This window comes from Panthera pardus, unplaced genomic scaffold, assembly GCF_024362965.1.
Source record: "Panthera pardus isolate Hobbes unplaced genomic scaffold, ASM2436296v1 HiC_scaffold_17, whole genome shotgun sequence".
Classification (NCBI taxonomy): Eukaryota; Metazoa; Chordata; class Mammalia; order Carnivora; family Felidae; genus Panthera; species Panthera pardus.
In genome coordinates this window covers 148,881,466-148,900,843 of record NW_026526732.1, presented here as the reverse complement: position 1 = coordinate 148,900,843, position 19,378 = coordinate 148,881,466, and the positions used below count along the sequence as shown (strand labels likewise).

General features: G+C 34.6%; 1 protein-coding gene across 1 annotated transcript in view; it reads right to left on the bottom strand.

Moving 5' to 3' along the window:
* The window catches only part of TSBP1 (testis expressed basic protein 1), an 85,094-nt gene that overhangs the window by 11,811 nt on the left and 53,905 nt on the right, over positions 1-19,378 (bottom strand). The gene's annotated exons all lie outside the window — the stretch shown is intronic.

The window sequence follows — 19,378 nt, the reverse complement described above, 5'->3', positions numbered from 1 at the left end:
TTGTTGATTTTCTGGTTAGATAATCTGTCCTTGGATGTAAGTGGGGTGTTAAAATCTCCTACTATTATTGTTGTTCTGCATGTATTTATCTTGTTTTCCCAGCACCATTGTTAAAGAGACTATTCTTTTTCTATTGTTTTTGGCTCCTTGAGTATTAGTTGACTTTATATGTGGGGGTTTAATTCTGGACTCTCTGTTCTGTTGGTTATGTGTCTACATTCATGTACAGTTTTTATTACTATTACTATTTATAGTATAGTTTAAATTAAGGAAGTGTGATACCTCCACTCCCCCTCTACCTTCCCCCCAGATTGCTTTGGCTATTCAGGTTTTTCTGTGGTTCCAAACAAATTTTAGGACTGTTTTGTCTATTTCTTAAATGCTGTTTGTATTTAAGTGGGTCTTACATTGAATCGATATATGGCTTTGGGTAGTATGAGCATTTTAACAGTATTAATTCTTCCAGTCCATGAACATAGGATATTTTTTCATTTGTATCTGTTTGGATTTCTTTCAGCTAAATCCTGTAGTTTTCACTTCCTTGGTTAAATTTATTCCTAGGTATTTTATTGTTTTTGATGTGTTGTGAATGGGATAGTTTTTTTTTTTATTACTTTTAGATATTTCATTATTTGTGTGTAGAAATAATGCATGCTGATTTCATATCCTGCAGCTTTACTGAAATGGTTGATTAGTTCCAACAGTTTTTGGCTTTAGTCTTTGGGATTTTCTATATATTAAATCATATCATCTGCAAATGGTGACAGTATTACTTGTTCCTTTGCAGTTTGGATGCCTTTATTTCTTTGGCCTAATTGATCTAGCCACAGCTTCTAGTACTATTATTGAATGAGAATGGTGAGAGTAGGCATCATTGTCTTGTTTCTGATCTTAGAGGAAAAGCTTCAAGTTTTTCACTGTTCAGTATAATCTTAGCTGTGGATTTGTCATATGTAGCCTTCATTATGTTGAGGTATATTCTTTGTAAATCCAATTTGTGCAGTGTTTTTATCATGAAAGGAAGTTGTGTTTTGTCAAGTGCTTTTTCTGCATGTATTGAGATGATCATGTGATTTTTATCTTTCTATGAAAGTGATGTATTAAATTTATTGATTTATGTGTATGGAATCAGACATGCATTCCACGTAAAATCTCACTTCGTCATGGTATATAATCATTTTAGTGTGTTCTTAAATTCAATTTGCTAATATTTTGTTTAGAATTTTTGCATGTATATTTATTAGAGATATTGATGATCTTTTCTTGTAGTAGTGTTACCTGGCTTTGTTATGAGGGTAATGCTGGTCTCAGAGAATGGTCCAAAGTGTTCCTTCCTCTTCAAATTTTGGGAAGAGTTTGTGAGGGATTGGCATTGATTCTTTAAATATTTGGTAGAATTTACTGGTGAAACAAACCATCTGGTCGTGGTTTTCTGTGTTGTGAGGTTTTTGATGCCTGATTCAGTCTCTGTACTTGTCATTAGTCTGTTCAGATTTTTTTTTCTTTGTATTTCTTTCCATGCTTCTAGGATTTTTTTTCATTTTTTTTCAGATTATATAATTTGTTGGCATATAATTGTTCATTGTAGTCTCTTATGATCCTATATATTTCAATAGTATTCATTGTAATGTCTCCTGTTTAATTTTTAGTTTTATTTTTTTGTTTTCTTTTTTCTTAATCTAGCTAAAGGTTTGTCAATTTTTTTAATGTTTATTTATTTTTCAGAGAGAAAGACAGTGTGAGTGGGGAAGGGGCAGAGAGGGAGGGAGACACAGAATCTGAAGTGGGCTCCAGGCTCTGAGCTATCAGCACAGAGCCTGATGCAGGGCTTGAACTCATGCATGGTGAGATCATGACCTGAGCTAAAGTCAGATGCTTAACTGAATGAGCCACTTAGGTGCCCCTGGTTTGTCAATTTTTTTAACCTTTTCAAAAAACCATCTCTTAGTTTTGTTGGTGGTATGTTTTTCTGTTCTCTATTTCATTTATTTCCACTCTGATCTTTATTATTTTCTTCCTTCTGCTAAGTTTGGGCTTAATTAGTTCTTTTTCTAGTTTTTTTGTGGTATAAAGTTAGTTTGTTTATTTGAGGTCTTTCTAATTTCTTAATATATGCATTTATTCTATAATTTTTTTCTCAGAACTGCTTTTGCCATATCCCATAAGTTTTGACATGTTTTCAGATAATTTTTTAAATTTCCCCTTTGACTTCTTCTTCAACCTGTTGGTAGTTCAGAAGTGAATTTAGTTTCCAGAGTTGTAGATTTTACAGCTTTCCTTTTATTGTTGATTTCTGGTTTCATACCATTTATATCAAAAAACATTGTTGGTTATTATTTCAGTCTTCCAAAATTTGCCAAGATTTATTTTGTGAGAATGTTCCATGAGCAGTTGTGAAGACTGTGTATTCTGCTTTTGTTGGATAGAATATTCGATATATTTTTTCTAAATCTGTTTAATCTAAAGTAGGGTTCAATTTCAGTGTTTTCTTGTTGATTTCTTTTTGCATGATCTATCCATTGCTGACAGTGGGGTATTGAAATACCCTACTTTTGTGGTATTGTTGTCTATTTTTCCCTTCAGATCTGCTAGTATTTGCTTAATATATTTAGGCACTTCAGTGTTGGCAGTGTATATATTTAAGATTGTTATATTTTCTTGATGTATTGACCCCTTTGTCATTATATAATGACTTTATTTGTCTTTGTTACTGTTTTGGGCTTAAAGTCTCTTTTGTGTGATATAAACATAGCTATTTCCATTTTCTTTTGGTTACCATTTGCATGGAATATCTCTTTCCAACTCTTCAATTTGAGCCTATGTGTGTCTTTAGAGCAGAAACGAGTCTCCTGTGGACAACATATGGTTGGGTTTAGTTTTTGTATCTATTTAGCCACTCTATGCCTTTTGATTGGTGAATTTGATCCATTTACATTTAGAGCGATTATTGACATGTAAGGACTTACTGCCATCTTATTGTTTTTTGTTTGTTTTTTTGTTTTTGTTTTTGTATCTCCATTGTTTTTTTCCACCTGTTTCTGCCTACTTTTGTAAATTGGTGATTTACAGTGGTGACATGCTCAATCTCTTCTTTTTTATTTTTTGTAAATCTCTAGACTTTTGCTTTGTGGTTGCCATGAGGCTTACATAAAGCATCTCATAGATACAATAATCCACTTTATACTAATGACAACTTATTTTCATTTGCCTATAAAGGCTTTATTCTGTTCTGTTATATTTTTGATGTCATAATTTAGGTCTTTCTACTAACAAATTCATTAACAAATTGAAGTAGCTTAGTTATTTTTAATACATTTTTCCTTTAGCCTTTACATTATAGTTAAGTGCTTAACACACCATTCTAATATAGCATTACCATCTTTTAATTCTGTTTATTTCTCACCTTTCCCAGGGTGTTGTGTACTTTCATATGTTTTTATGTTGCTATTTAGTGTCTTTTCACTTCAGATGAAGGACTCCTTTCAGTATTTCTTGCAAGGCAGATCTAGTGCTGGGAAGTCCTTCAGCTTTTGTTTTTCTGGAAGAGCCTTTATTTCGCCATCATGTCTGAAAAATAACTTTGCCAGGTAAAATATTCTTGGCTGGCAATTTTTAACTTTCAATATTTTGAATAGATCATTTCATTCTATCCTGGCCTATAGAGTTTCTGCCAAGAAATCTGCTGATAGCCTAATGGGGGTTACTTTTTTTCCACTCTCTGCCTGACTTTAAGATTCTTTTTTTTATCATTGATTTTGACAGTTCCACTGTCATGTGTCTTGGAGGTCTTTTTGCTTTGAGGTAATAGGTGTTCTGTTAGCTTTGTGGACTTGTATGTCCAGTTCCTTCTCAAGGTTTGGAAGTTCTCAGTTAATATTTCTTTAAATAAACTCTGTATTTCCTTCTCCTTCTCTTCTCCTTTATTTTCTTGTAACTAAAATATTTCGCTATTCCTGTTCTCCAAGTCATCTATTCCTTCTTCCATCTGGTCTGCTCTGTTACTTAAGCTCTGTTGCATCTTCATTTCACTTATGAATTCTTCAGCTTCAGAATTTGTTTTTTAAAAATAATTTCAATTCCTTAGGTAAAGAATTCATTCTCTTCAATAATTTTATTTATGAATTAGTGAATTGCCTTTCTGAGTTTTCTTGTAACTCATTGAATTTCATCAAAGCAGCTATTTTGAATTCTTTTATCAGCTAAAACACAATATTCCATGCCTTACAGTTTGTTTGCTAGAGAATTATCATTTTTTAAAATGATACCTATTTCCTTGATTTTTCATGGTATTTGACAATATGTGTTTTTGTGTTCACATTTGAAGTAGCAGACACCTTCTTTAGTTAAGAATTTATGGTAACTTTGTTTCTTGCAATTCAGGGGTCAGGCAATTAGAAAATCTTTCTTTTGTATTCCAGAAGGTGGTGTTTCTCCTCAGGGCTGCACTTGGCAGCACATACAAAGAACTGTCAACAGAGTGGGAGGAGCTGTGATTAGCACCTGGGGCCTCATGGGGAAGGTGGGTGGGTGGGAATGGACAGGGATAGATACTTTGGAGGGTGCCTGCTGCTAGCCCAGTAGGGGGATCCTTAGTGAGGCAAGACACTACCAGCCGTCCATGGGCAGACCTCCTGCTTAAATCTAAAAGCAGAGAGCAGGAAATGCATTCTTTCAAGTGCCCTGTGATATTTCCCCAGTCATAGAGGTCCTTCCTCTAGGTGCAGCCCACACAACTGGAGTAGCCAGATGGTCAGTCACTACTTTTGCTTTCCATCTCCTGTGCAGAAGTTGCTTCTGATACTATTGAAAGCCCAGTGCCTTGCAGACACCCTAGGGAGTGGGGCCAGTTTGGTGATTTCCTCCATTTCCCATGCCTTGTCTCTATCCCACTATGATGGTGTGCTAGATTCCCTGGTGAGGTAAAATTGACCTCAAAAAATTCTCTATTGGCTGTGGGTATCTGCCCAGTTTTGTATTCTCCTGGTTCCCTTATTCTTGAGTGTGGGGAGTGATGGTGGGGCAGGCTCATGTACTCTTTTGGATCCGCTGTCCCCACTGAGGTCCTATCTGCCCACTTTTGGAGGTACAGATGGGTAGAAACTCCTGGATATTGTTACACTGTCCAGAGGAAGTTCAGGTTCATTGTGGATGTCTAATTAGTTGTAAATCTAAGGGGAAGGGAAAAAGGAATAACTGACCTGATGCAGATGTCACTGTGATTAGCTACTTTAATTGCCTTTACTTTTTTTTTAAGTTTATTTCTTTTGAGAGAGGGAGAGAGCAAGAATGAACAGGGGAGGGGCAGAGAGAGAGGGAAAGAGAATCCCAAGCAAGCTTCACACTGATGGTGCAGAACCCTACACGGGGCTTGTACTCACAAACCATGATATCATGCCCTGAGCCAAAATCAAGAGTCAGACACTTAACCTACTGAGTCACCCAGGTGCCCCAAATTGCCTTTACTTTTAATTAATCATTAGCAATTTTGTCTAGAGTTGCACAATTAAAATTTATAAAATAGGGGAGGCACTAATGGTCTTGCTTAGATGATGAATGGTGACACTATTTATGAAATCGTTAAGGTACTTTTTTGCCAGGTACTGATATGTGTGTGTATCTCTTATGTTCATGTTACTTGGTTACATCTAATATTAGAAAGCACAAAGTAATTTAAAAAAAAGCATAACATTGTGAGAAACAGAAACCCCAAGATTATGTTTATCAGGGATAAAAGTATGTATTTAAACTCAAGGATCTGGGGTTGCCAAGGTATAACCCATGGAACAATCCAGCTTGCTACCTGTTTTTGTATGTCTTATGGGTTAAGGATGGATCTACATTTTTAAATGGTTGCAAAAATAAGAGTGGTAATTTGTGACATGAGAAAATTATATGAAATCCAAGTTTCATTGTCTACAAATAATGTTCTATTGTGACACATCCATGTTTTTTCTTTTACATATTATCTATGACTACTTATGTGCTATGGCAGCAGAGTTGAGTAGTTATGACAGAAACTTTATGGCTTGCAAGGCTTAAAATATTTATTATCTGTCCCTCTACAGAAAAGTTTGCCCATCTCTGCCCTAAAAGAAACTAAAGTATTAGAAATAGATTAGGAACTTACTACGAGGTACTTAAGGCATTTCTGAAAGTTGAAACAAGAAGGTATATTAATGGTAGTGTTTTTGGATTAGAAACACAGTTCTGTATTCCCATTTCCCTAATTCTTTGTTCTAAGTACCATTCAAGACTCCTAGCAGGATACAGTGCTTTTGTAGGACAGCAGATCCCTCAGTATGATGTAAGAACCTGCTACTACTCACTACCTTTATGACTCTCATTGTGATCCAAGTTACTTTCATCTCTCTGATTGCTTTGATTTCACCCTTGCCTTCCAGTGAGTCCCAATATAGCAGCCACAGGGATCCTTTTAAGATTCATGTCACCCCTCTGATTATGATTCACTTATAACTTTCCATCTTTCTTGATTCACAGTCAAAGCCATTACAGCACCTCTCCGAAGAAAATACTGGAAGATCTGTTCCCTATAACTCACTAATAGCTTATCTTCATTGTATTATTTTATTCTGTACCAGCCACCCTTGCTTTCTTGCTATCCCTCAAATAGTCTAAAAACATTCCTACTCCAGACTGGTTTACTCCTTGTCCTCTCTGCCTAAATTATTCTCCACTCAGATATCCACATGGCTGATCCTCTCACTTCTTTCATGTTCTATATAGTAGTTTTATCAATTGCTGAGAATGGGGTATTGAATTTCCCAGCTATAACTGAGTTTTTTCTCTTTCTCTTTTCAGTTCTATCAGTTTTTTCTTCCATATATTTTGAAGCTGTCTTGTTTTGTGCATACACATTTGGGATTTCTAGGTCTTCTTGTTGGATTTTTTAAAATCATTATGTAATATCCCTTCTTGTTTCTGGTAAATTTTTACTCTGAGGTCTACTTTATGTGATATTAATATAGCTACTCCTGCTTTTAAAAAAATTAATGCTTCCATTGTATACATTTTCTGTCATTTTCTCTTTATTGTAAAATTTGGAGTTTCTTACAGATAGCATATAGCTGGGTCATTTTTAAATTTTGATTTATTTTATTAAATTTTAAAATTTTATTTATTTTACTTATTTTTAGAAGTTTTAATGTAATGTAAGTGCGTTAATCCCCAAGTGCCCTCCTTAATCTCCATTACCTATATAACCAGTGCCCCCACCCACTTCTCCTCTGGTAAGCATTGGTTTGTTCTCTATAGTTAAGAATGTATTTTGGGGGCACCTGGGTACCTCAGTCGGTTGAGCATCTGACTTCAGCTCAGGTCATGATCTCACGGTTTGTGAGTTCCAGCCCCACGTTGGGCTCATTAGCTGTTAGCCTGTCAGTGCAGAGCTTCCTTTGGATCTTCTGTCCCTCTCTCTCTCTCTGCCCCTGCCCTGCATGCGCTCTCTTAAACATAAGTAAATATTTTTTAAAAATAATCTGTTTTTTGGTTTGCCTCTGTCTCTTTTTTTTGTCCCTTTGCTCATTTGTTTTGTTTCTTAAATTCTGCATATCAGTGAAATCGTATGGTATTTGTCTTTCTGTGACTTATTTCATTTAGCATAATACACTAGCTGCATCCATGTCCTTGCAAATAGCAAGATTTCATTCTTTTTTATGGTTGAGTAATATTCCAGTGTGTGTGTGTGTGTGTGTGTGTGTGTGTGTGTGTGTGTGTGTAAACATACATATCTTCTTTATCCATTCATTCATCAATTGATGGTTACTTGGGCTGTTTCCATAATTATAGTGTTGCTATAAACATAGAGGTGCATATATCCACTTGAATTAGTGTCTCTGTATCCTTTGAATAAATACCCAGTAGTGTGATTGCTGGATTGTAGGGTAGTTCTGTTTTTAACTGTTTTTAATTTAAAGTTAATTTTTAACTTTAACATACAGTTTTCCAGAGTGGCTGCACCAGTTTGCATTCCCACCAACAGTGCAAGAGGGTTCCCCTTTCTCCACATCTTTGCCAATGTCTATTGTTTCTTGTGTTGTTGATTATAGCCATTCTGACAGGTGTGAGGTGATACCTCATTGTGATTTTGATTTGCATTCCCCTGATGATGAGTGATGTTGACCATCTTTTCATGTGTCTGTTGGCCATCTGTATGTCTTTGGAAAAATGTCTATGTCTTCTGTCCATTTTTTAATTGGATTATTCATTTTTTTGGGGGTTGAGTTGGGTCAGTGTTTTAAATCTGCTCTGATAATTTTTTAAAAGCGATTACTTTTTAAGAACACTTTTAGGTTAACAGCAATATTAAGAGGATGGTATAGAGATTTCCCATATGCCCCCTGCCCACATGCAATTGCACAGCCTGCCCATTATTGTCTCCCACTAGAGTGGTACATTTGTCACAATTAATCAACCTATATTGACACATAGTGATCATTCAAACTCTATAGTTTGCATTATGGTTTACTCTTGGTGTTGTACATTCTGTGTGTTTGCATAAATATATAGTAACATGTATACATCATTATAATATCATACAGAGTATTGTTACCGCCCTGAAAATAATCTGTGCTCTGCCTCTTTATCCATCCTTATTCCTCTACTCCACCTGGCAACCACTGATCTTTTTATTGTCCTAGTAGTTTTGCCTTTTCAGAATGTCATGTAATTGGAATCATATAGTATGTAGCTTTTTCAGATTGGCTTCTTTTACCTGGTAATATGCATTTAAGTTTTTGCTGTGTCTTTTCATTACTTGATAGCTCTTTTCTTTTTAGCACTGAATAACATTCCATTTTCCAGATGTACCACAGTTTATTTATCCATGTAGCTACTGAAGGACCTTTTGGTGCTTCCAAGTTTTTACCAACTATGAATAAAGTTGATGTCAACATCTGTGTGTAGGTTTCATGTGGTTATAGGTTTTCAGCTTCTTTGGGTAAATACCAAGAAGCATGGTTGCTGGATTGTTTGGTAACAGAAGTTTGTAATTTTTTTTTAAATTGTATTTTTTTTAAATTGTATTTTTAAAATTGTATCAGCATACAATGCTATTACAGAAACATTGATTGTATTCCCTGTGCTGTACCTTTTATCTCTGTGACTTATTCATTTCATAACTGGAAGACTATATCTCCCATACCCCTTTCACTCATTTTTTTCACCCCCCAGCCCCACTTCTCTCTAGCAACCATCAGTTTGTTCTCTGTATTTATAGGCCTGATTCTGCTTTTGTTTGTTTATTCATTTGTTCTGTTTTTTTAGAATCTCCATATAAGTGAAATAATATGGTATTTGTCTTCTTTGACTTACTTGACATTGTTATTTTTTAAAATTATGTACTCAACATAGTATCTTCTAGGTTTACCCGTGGTGTTGCACATGGCATGATCACATCCTTTTTGTGGCTGTATAATATTCTCTCTGTATATCACCTTTTTCTTGTTCATTTGTCTATTGATCGTCACTTAGGTTGCTTCTGTATCTTGACTATTGTAAATGATTCTGCGATAAACAGGGGTGCATATACCTTTTCAAGTTAATGTTTTGTTTCCTTTGGGTAGATTATTGGATCACATGATATTTCTTTTAATTTTTTGAGGAACCTCCATACTGTTTTTCACGGTTCAAAACAATTTACAATAGTGCAGCAGGATTTCTTTTTTTCCACATCCTCAACACTTGTTATTTCTTGTGGTTTTGATTTTAGCCATTCTGACAAGTGTAAGGTGATATCTCATTGTGGTTTTGATTTGTTTCCCTGATAATTAGTGGCATTGAACATCTTTTCATGTATCTGTTGGCCATCTGTATCTCTTCCTTAGAAAAATATTTAGTTAATTCTCTGCCCATTTTTAAATTAGATTGTCTGTCTCCAGAAGTTCTTAATTTTATTGAGTAACAGCTTATCAATTATTTCTTTCGTGAGTCATGCTTTTGGTATTATATCTGAAAAGCCATTACCCATACCCAAAGTTATCTGGCTTTTCTCTGATGTTATTTTCTAGGAGTGTTATAGTTTTAAGTTTTACATTTAGGTCTGTGATCCATTTTGAGGTAATTTTTTTGAAGCGTGTAAGGTATGGGAGAAGATATTTGTTTTCTTTAAGTGGATGTCCAGTTGTCCTAACATCATTTGTTGAAAAGAATATCTTTGCTCCATAGTATTGCCTTTGCTTCTTTGTCAAAGTTAAGTTAACTATATTTATGTGGGACTGTTTCTGAGATGCCTGTTCTGTTCCACTGGTTTTTTTGTCTATGTGTTCAACAGTACCACGCTATCTGGATTACTGTAGCTTTATCAGGTAAATCTTGAGGGAGAGTAGTATCAGTCCTCCAACTTTGTTCTCCTTCAACATTGTATTGGCTGTTCTGGGTCTTTGGATTTTTCACATAAATTTTACAATCAGTTTGCCAATATCCAAAAAATATCTTGCTGGGATTTTGATGGCATTACACTGAATCTATAGATTAAGTTGTGAAGAATTGATATCGTGACAATATTGAGTCTTCCTATTCATGAACATGGAATAGCTATTTATTTGGTTTTTCTTTGGTTCTATTTATAAGAGTTTTGTTAGTCTTTGTTTTTTAATTGGTACATTTAGACCAATAGATTTGTGGGTTTTTTTGATGGAAACACAAATTTTTGTAGTTTGCCTGACTGGTATGAATGGCAAGTCCCAAAAGATTCTTTCAAGGAGAAGTCAGAAAAGGCTTTCGAAGTACTGCTCTTTACCCTTTTTCTCTGAACAGCAGTGGTGGTTCAGATTTAGGTACTTTATGAAGGAGAAGACAAAGAAAAAGCCTTTCTTTTTGTGTTCAACTCTATTCTAGTTAGTGTTTTCTTTGTTTCCATGTGCAGTCTGTCCCTCCTAAAACTCTCACTTACATTCATTATCTTCTCATTATATATTTTCCACTTTTTATCTTTTGAATTTTGTTTTGTGACCATAAAGTTTCAGATTGAAATATAAATTTCTTAGTGTGCTATTTCCATGGTCTTTCCTGTGATCTGACCCCAACATATTTTATGAACATTGTTTCCCTTTGTTCCTCTTCTGTAACTTAATAGTGTAACCAGGTTAACAACTTTTTTCCTTTGTTCTTGCCCTTCTCTGGGACTTTGTTATACCACCAATTACCCCCAAATTATTTGTAAATTAAAGGAATATTAGAAAGTATGGAGGAGAAGAGATGGAATATAATCTAACTCTCCAGGTTCAGAGTGGCCAGGTGTCAAAAGTATCAGTGTGAATAAAGCAACCCAGATGTTACAGAGGACCAGAGGAAACTGAGAAAGACAATTAGAACTTACCAGCTGATACTGGACCAATTACTAAAAAAGAAAATAAAATACATTATTAGTTTTTAAAATTATGTACTCAGTTCCTATTGAAAATCTACTTGGAATATTGGAAAAGGACTATTGGGAAACATTAAATCTTATATAAATATGCTATCCCTTATTAATTCAATATTAGCTACACTTTAATAATGTAAATAGGTAGAATTTTTTGGAAGACCTGTTTGGTGGATTATATGAGTAAAACTTAGTTTTTTTAATGAAATATTTTTTTTAAACACCCTTAACCATGCCAAGGGTCACAGCCTTGAAGGAGACTGGTTACCAGTTAAAGGTTACTAAAGTTCCTTCTTCATCTTCTTCACTGTATTTCAACATTTTATCTCCCTTGCAAACCTCTATCACCATGTCAGCTTTCGTTGTATTCCGTTTTGCAGTATAGAAAGATTATTTTAACTATCAATTTAAAAACTTTTCTCATGATCATTCATCTCTGTTTTTTTTTCCTTTCTGATAATCTCTAGGGTTAAATCCAGATTCTAAATCCATTTTAAGAGGTGGCATGAGTCATAAATTCAGCAATGTTATAGGATATAAAAATCAATATGTAAAAATCTGTTGCATTTCTATTCACCAATAATGAGGCAGCAGAAAAAGAAATCAAGGAATCAATCCCATTTGCAATTGCAACAAAATAATAAGATACCGAGAAATAAACCTAACAAAAGAGGTAAAATCAGATCTGTACTCTGAAAACTATAGAACGCTTATGAAAGAAATTGAAGACAAAGAAATGGAAAAACTTTCCATGCTCATGGATTGGAAGAACAAACATTGTTAAAATGTCTATATCACCCAAAGCAACCTACACATTTAATGCAATCCCTAACAAAAACCATCAGCAGTTTTTGCAGAGCTAGAACAAACGATCCAAAAATTTATGGAACCACAAAAGACCCTGAATAGCCAAAGCAGTCCTGAAAAAGGAAAACAAAACTGGAGGCATCGCAATTCCAGGTTTCAAACTTTATTATAAAGCTGTAGTCATCAAGACAGTATGATACTGGCACAAAAGCAGACCTATATAGTTCAATGGAACAGAATAGATAACCCAGAAATGGACCCACAATTATGTGGCCAACTCATCTTTGACAAAGCAGGAAAGTTTATCCAATGGAAAAAGAAACAGGCTCTTCAACAAATGGCATTGGGAAAACTGGACAGCAACATGCAGAAGAATGAGACTGGACCATTCTCTTATACCATACACAAAAATAAATTCAAAATGGATGAAAGACCTAAATGTGAGACAGGAAACCATCAAAATCTTAGAGGAGAACAAAAACAGCACCCTGTCTGAACTCAAGCAGAGCAACTTTTTACTGGACATGTTGCTGAAGGCAAGGGAAACAAAAGCAAACATGGAACTATTGGGACTTCATCAAGTTAAAATGCTTCTGCACAGCAAAGGAAACAATAAAACTAAAAAGCAGCCTACAGAATAGAAGATATTTGCAAACCACATATCTGATAAAGGGTTAGTATCCAAAATCTCTAAAGACCTTCTCAAACTCAATACCCAAAAAACAAATAATCCAGTGAAGAAATGGGCGAAAGACATGAATAGACACTTCTCCAAAGAAGACATCCAGATGGCCAACCGACACATGAAAACATGCTCAACATCACTCATCATCAGGGAAATACAAATCAAAACCACAATGAGATACCACCTCACACCTGTCAGATTGGTTAAAATTAACAATACAGGAAACAACAGGTGTTTGCAAGATGCAGAGAAAGGGGAACCCTCTTGCACTGCTGGTGGGAATACAAACTAGTGCAGCTACTTTGGAGAATAGTATGGAGGTTCCTCAAAAACCTAAAAATACAGCTACCGTACAATCCAGCAATTGCAATATTAGGTATTTATCCAAAGGATACAAAAATACATATTAAAAGAGGTACATGCTCCCCAATATTTATAGCAGCATTATCAATAATAGCCAAACTCTGGAGAGAGCCCAAATGTCCATCAACTGATGAACGGATAAAGAAGACGTGGCATGTATGTACAATGGAGTATTACTCAGCCATCCAAAAGAATGAATTCTTGCCATTTGTAACAACGTGGATGGAACTTGAATGTATTATGCTAAGCAAACTAAGTCAATCAGAGACAAATGCCATATGATTTCATTCATATGTGGAATTTAAGAAACAAAACAGTTGTGGGAAGTAGGGGGTGGGGAAGAAAAGTGAGGGAAACAAACCACAAGAGACTTAACAATAGAGAAAAAACTGAGGGTGGAAGGGGGCTGGAGGATGGAAGGAGGCGGGTGGGGCATGGGCTTAGATGGGTGATGGGTACTAAGAAGGGCACTTGTGATGAGCACTGGGTGTTGAATTCTACTCCTGAAACCAATATTGCAGTCTACATTAACTAACTAAAATTTAAATTAAGAAAAAACAGAAGTAGAATGAGTTAGACAGTAAGAAGTAGACAGTAAGAAGTAGACAGTAAAAAGTAGAATGAGTTAGACAGTAAGTGTAGAATAGGATACAGTAAGGATTATAACTATTATCATAAGTGAGAAATCCCCAAAGCTTCAATTTCCTGATCCTCTTTAACAGTCCTAAATCTTTCAAGGTAGTTATCTTTAGTGTCAGCAAAATGGAGTCGAGTTTAGCTGCTCTTCATTATCAGTTTTTATGTGAATTTAAAACTCTACAAGAGCTAGCAATGATTATTTAGATTTCACTCATTTATTTCTTTCCTGTTTCGATCTCTTATCTCATAATGTCTTTGTTCTGTTCTTCACTTTCCATAATATTATTATTCTAGGTCCATCTTTTATTTACTGATTCCTTGTCATACTTAAAAAATACCTGAAGTAAAGTCTTACTATTTTAGGAAATTTGTTCTATTTTTTAAATAAGTCCATATAATATCTGTCCTCCTTATCCTTTGGATCAGTAGATTTTTCACTTAAAATCAGTAATTTTAGGAAATGCAGAAAAATCTGACAGCAAAGAGAAGATGGAAAAGTATGCCACTTAAGTTTGCATTAACAGAAGCAATTTCAGCCCATGACGGCATGAAACCTGAACCCTGTGGGAGTCCAAAGGATGCTAGACTTGCCAAGCAGCAGTATTGGTGGGTTTGGGGAAAAAACTAATCAACCTAACACAAAATTTAAGCTCACCAAAATTCAGTAACTAATCATATTCTTTATAGCAGATGAGGAAAAGAATTCCTGAAACTGTCCTCCTTCCTAAGAAGGAAGCTGCCAAGAAATACAGTAAATCCGCTCTTCCATTGTTTTGTTCGGTAGCTTTAGGCCAAAGGGCAAAGCTGGAGGCGTCAGTATATCCCCAACTTTGTATAAACTGCAGCAGAGTGGTGGGGGATGGCATGCAGTAACTATTATTGTTATGCTATTAGGAGTTATTAATAGATATTAGTTTCCAGTTAGTATCAAATATTAATTTTGTATAATGATAAGCATTACTTATGAGTTTTAAGCTAATAGTGACTGTAAAGACTGTTACAATAAATTAAAAATTTATTCTTTGCTTATAGGTCATTTAGAAAAGAGTTGAAATACAGTCATTAGATACAAATGGCTGGCTTTTTTTGAGGTGGAGGGAATATGGAAAGCTGCTGAGAGATAGGCAGCTGGTGAGTTTATACAGAAAGTTTTATCCAAGTCAAAGTCATACCTCCACCTAGTGTCTTGAACAGAATTTGTCTTAATTCTAGTGCTCTTAAAAATAGTAAGAATGGGCAAATGTTATATAATCTGATAAAAATACCCAGCTCTTTCACAATACTTAAAGTGATTGCACTAGCTTATTTCAACTTTGAGGCTCTTTATGACTCCCAAATAAAGGGCTAAAACTACTAGAGGTACTTCACAATCCTCCATCAAACACATAAAAATATACAGCATAGGGAACATAGTCAATGATATTGTGACAGATGGTAGCATAATGTGTAGAGTTTTCCAATCACCGTGTTGTATACTTGAAACTAATGTAACATTGTGTGTCAATGTACCTTAATAGAGAAAAAAAAATAGGTCCTCTTTGGAAAGATTAATAAAAAAACCTTAATAAATAATACTTAAATAATAGTATAAATAAATAATAGATAAAATAAGAAAATAATAATAAATAAAAAGTTGATAATTTAGAAAAAAACCTTATAGGTCCTCTTTGGAAGGATTATTTTAGAAGAGTAACATGGGGCGCCCGGGTGGCTCAGTCGGTTAAGCGTCCGACTTCAGCTCAGGTCATGATCTCATGGCTCATGAGTTTGAGCCCCTCGTAGGACTCTGGTGCTAACAGCTCAGAGCCTGGAGCCTGCTTGGGATTCTGTGTCTCCCTTTCTCTCTGCCCCTCCCACGCCTGCACTCTGTCTCTCTCGTTCTCTCTCAAAAATGGATAAACATTAAACAATTTTTTTCAAAAAGTAATATAGTCTCTCTGCCTAATTGAGTGAGGTCATCATCCTTCAGTAACTAGAGCATAAAAACTTTAAGTCTATTTTAGGTGATATAGATAAGGATAGGGAAATATACACAATTCTTAGGAGATTGGGAAAAAAATTCCACATTCGCGGGTGAGTTTTGAAAAAGTGTTTCTCTTGAAAATCATCCACTGAAAATATGCTAAAGTAGACACTTTGAAGCACTAGTAGGAGGAAGGAATCAGGTGTTGCCACATTTGAACTTAGCTTTCGACTTTCATGCCCTTTCTCTTTTGGCTGAGAGAAGATACTAGAGATAACACAAATTAAAGCTTTAGAGAAATTAAATAATTCACCCAAAGCACATATCTGGTTAAATGTTTTAGCTGGGATTTGAACCTAGGTCCATCTGATTACCTGATTAACCATTGCAGTATATTACCTTAGCATTTTTTTTTACAGATTAATATCATGCAAATAATTTTTTTTAAAAATAATTTTTACAAATTAATATCATGCAAAACCCCCCAAATAATATCATGCAAATGGTTTTATTCCATATTTAGAATTATTCCTTAGAGCATCTCTCTTGAAATAGAATTATGAGTTTAAGGGATACTGTATTTCATTGTACCTTGCAACATACTGAAAGTTTGCTTTCTAAAAGGTTACAGAAATTTAAATGGGGTCAGTGGTGTATGATGAATGTATAATTTTTCCCAAAGCATTGCTGTCATTGCTTATCATATTTAAAATTTTCTTTTTATTAGCTGAGAAATACTACCTCAGTGTTTTGATATTCATCTATCTATCTATCTATCTATCTAAACATTGGGCATACTATAGTTTCTAAATTCATCTGTAACTTAAAGAAGTACTACATAATGGGGATATAAAGGGGGTTGAGAATGTGAATGTGAAATCCTTTACTTAAAGGAAATTTTTCTAAAGGACACTGGAATTAAGAAATAGGTGAATGATCACTTACCAATAGGTATTGGAGTAACTGGCAGAATAATATGAAACAAAAATATACTAACAGAGTTTTTGGATCAAGAATATAGTTTCCTTTTTTTCTTTTCCCAAGATATTAGCAAATAGATGTTTGGAAGACGGCCAACCCCCCCAGTAAAAACATCCGTAATGAAATAAGAAGGATTAGTATTTCTTTTGTGGTACAGGAATAGTTTCATTCTCATGTAACTGGCTTTCTTATATTTCATTTTAGTAGAAAGGCAGAGTAGGCTAGAATACATGTCCTTAGGTCATTCTTTTTCTTTATCGCCTCGTATGGAGGATTTAAATCCCACAGAGAACTGTTAAATTGTAAATTTGAATGCTAATTATCGTTACTCTTTTTCCTTTTTACACCTAAGATATCTTCCTGATTTTTCCTCTGTCCCTTGTTGGTATTTCCACATTTGTGATATTCCATCTTATGTATCTTTCCTTTTATTTGTTATTAAAAGCTATTTGAAATTGGTTTTAGAAAACAAAATTTGTTTCTTTTATAGTCTCTTAGTTAAATGTTTATTCTTTCTATTGAGTAATAACCTAGTAGGTTGCCAAGAGGGAGAGGAAATATTTATAAACACAAGAATTGAATGGAAATGGTCAGAGTTAGAAAAAATTTTCTCCTTATTTTGGGAACTCATCTTGTACCAGATTTAGGAAGAGAAACAGAACTTATTGATAGGTACTGCTACATATGCTAAAATCCAAACACAAGTTATTAGGATAGGTTGATATTGATAACAAAATTTACATTGACATTAATCTTACTGATACTGTTTCCAGACGGGAATTTCTAGAATGAAAAAGGGAAAGCAAACTCTAGCCTTTCACATGAGTTATCTTAGTCTCTCTTTTCCAGTAACATAGTCATTTTGAAAGAGTGGCAAGGAACTGACTGGTTTTCCTTTTATCATCCAGTTTCTTTTGGAAATTGAATACCACAGAGCTGGAAAAGCCTTATTTTCTATATATTTTTGCTTTCATTTTCATTCTACTCCCTTCTTTCATTTGCTTACTCTGAGTTTTCCCACTTTTCTCTGTCATTTATACCTTATATTTAGTTGAAAATGTATTTTGTTGAAAAGTAGAGTCAATCCGAAGAGATTTTCATCTCACTCTTAATTATTTCTTTTTATCAGTTTCATTTTCCAGATATTATTCAGTAATCCAAGAGACAAAACGTTGGTTGAGGTGTAAGCAAAGATCAGTGCACAGGAGCAGCTCCAGCCAGTCAGAAATGAGGATAAATCCTACTTTTCCTGCCTCCTTCCTCAGGCAATAGTTTATGATCTCTGTTATGTCCTTATCATGAGTGTTAAGCATGTAAAGTCTTGCTTTAGGTAGGACATTTTAGCTTACTAGGAAAAAAAATCAACATGATTGCTTTTTCCACCAATCTGTGGTTTGTGTTTTGTGAAAAATGATAAATATTCCAGTAGAATTCTGAGGAGAGGGTGTGAGAAATAGAAATGTCAATCTTTCTTTTGAAATGGAAACAGCTACGTTTAGGAAAAATACCCACAGTGAGTGTGTAACAGAAATATCAAACAGAAAGGGAGTTTCTTAGAATTGCAGCGTCTTAAAGTGGATACAGAGAACATGGCTGTCATTGATACTGTTCAATGGGTGAAGACAGAAATATACTCTCTTTTATTACCAAAGCATTATTTGTCAGATGCAAGAGCTCCATTTTCGGAAGTGGAGAGAAATGAACTACTTTTTCTTTATATTCTCCTCAACTTCACTGAATAAGAAGCATGTCAGGAATGTTTAAATTCATATGCAAACTCCAGGAGGGCAGTTATTCTCTTCTCTTCTCCCTGCTGTATTCCCAGTGCCTGGCACAGGCTAGGCCCTCAATAAATATATATATATTTGAATGAGTAAGATCTCAATTTAACTTTGCCAACTCAATTTTATTTCTGTCATTAAATTTTCTACCAAAAGCATTTAAAGACTCTAGTAGTGAAAGTAGTAACAACTAGCATATTTTTCTATAGGTGACAATTTACAAAAAATGTTCAGAAGTATTATTTCTAATTCCAGGTCAGCATTAGCCATTTCATTATTTGATCTGCCATCTATGGGTTTTTTTCTTTCTAAAGTATTCAGCATTTACTTTAGAGGAAGTTATTTAATACAAAAACAGGAGAGACAAACTTCAGAATTTTGAATGTCAGGGTCTTTCATGTCCAGAAAAGGATATAACAGGTATGGGAACCAACCCCAGAATTGATGAATAGATATAGAACTTACTTGGGTATTTTTGTCTTACTGTGGAAAAAAAAAATCAAATAAATAAATGAGTGAAAGGTTTCTGGATGAACAATGGAGTTACTTCTTAAACTTTATGCTGGAAGTTTTAGAAATAGGACTTTGAGAAACTACCAAATCTGTATTTAGAATGAATTCACTATGATGCGAGAATAAATATCTTTCAGATCACTCTGCCCCAGTCTTTCTTAATTTGAGTGCCTTTTTGGAAAGAAAGGTTAAGAATGGAATCATTGGGAGATGCTATTTCTTCCTTCTGGTTTCTGTCTGCTAATTCAAACTCTCAAAAAAACATT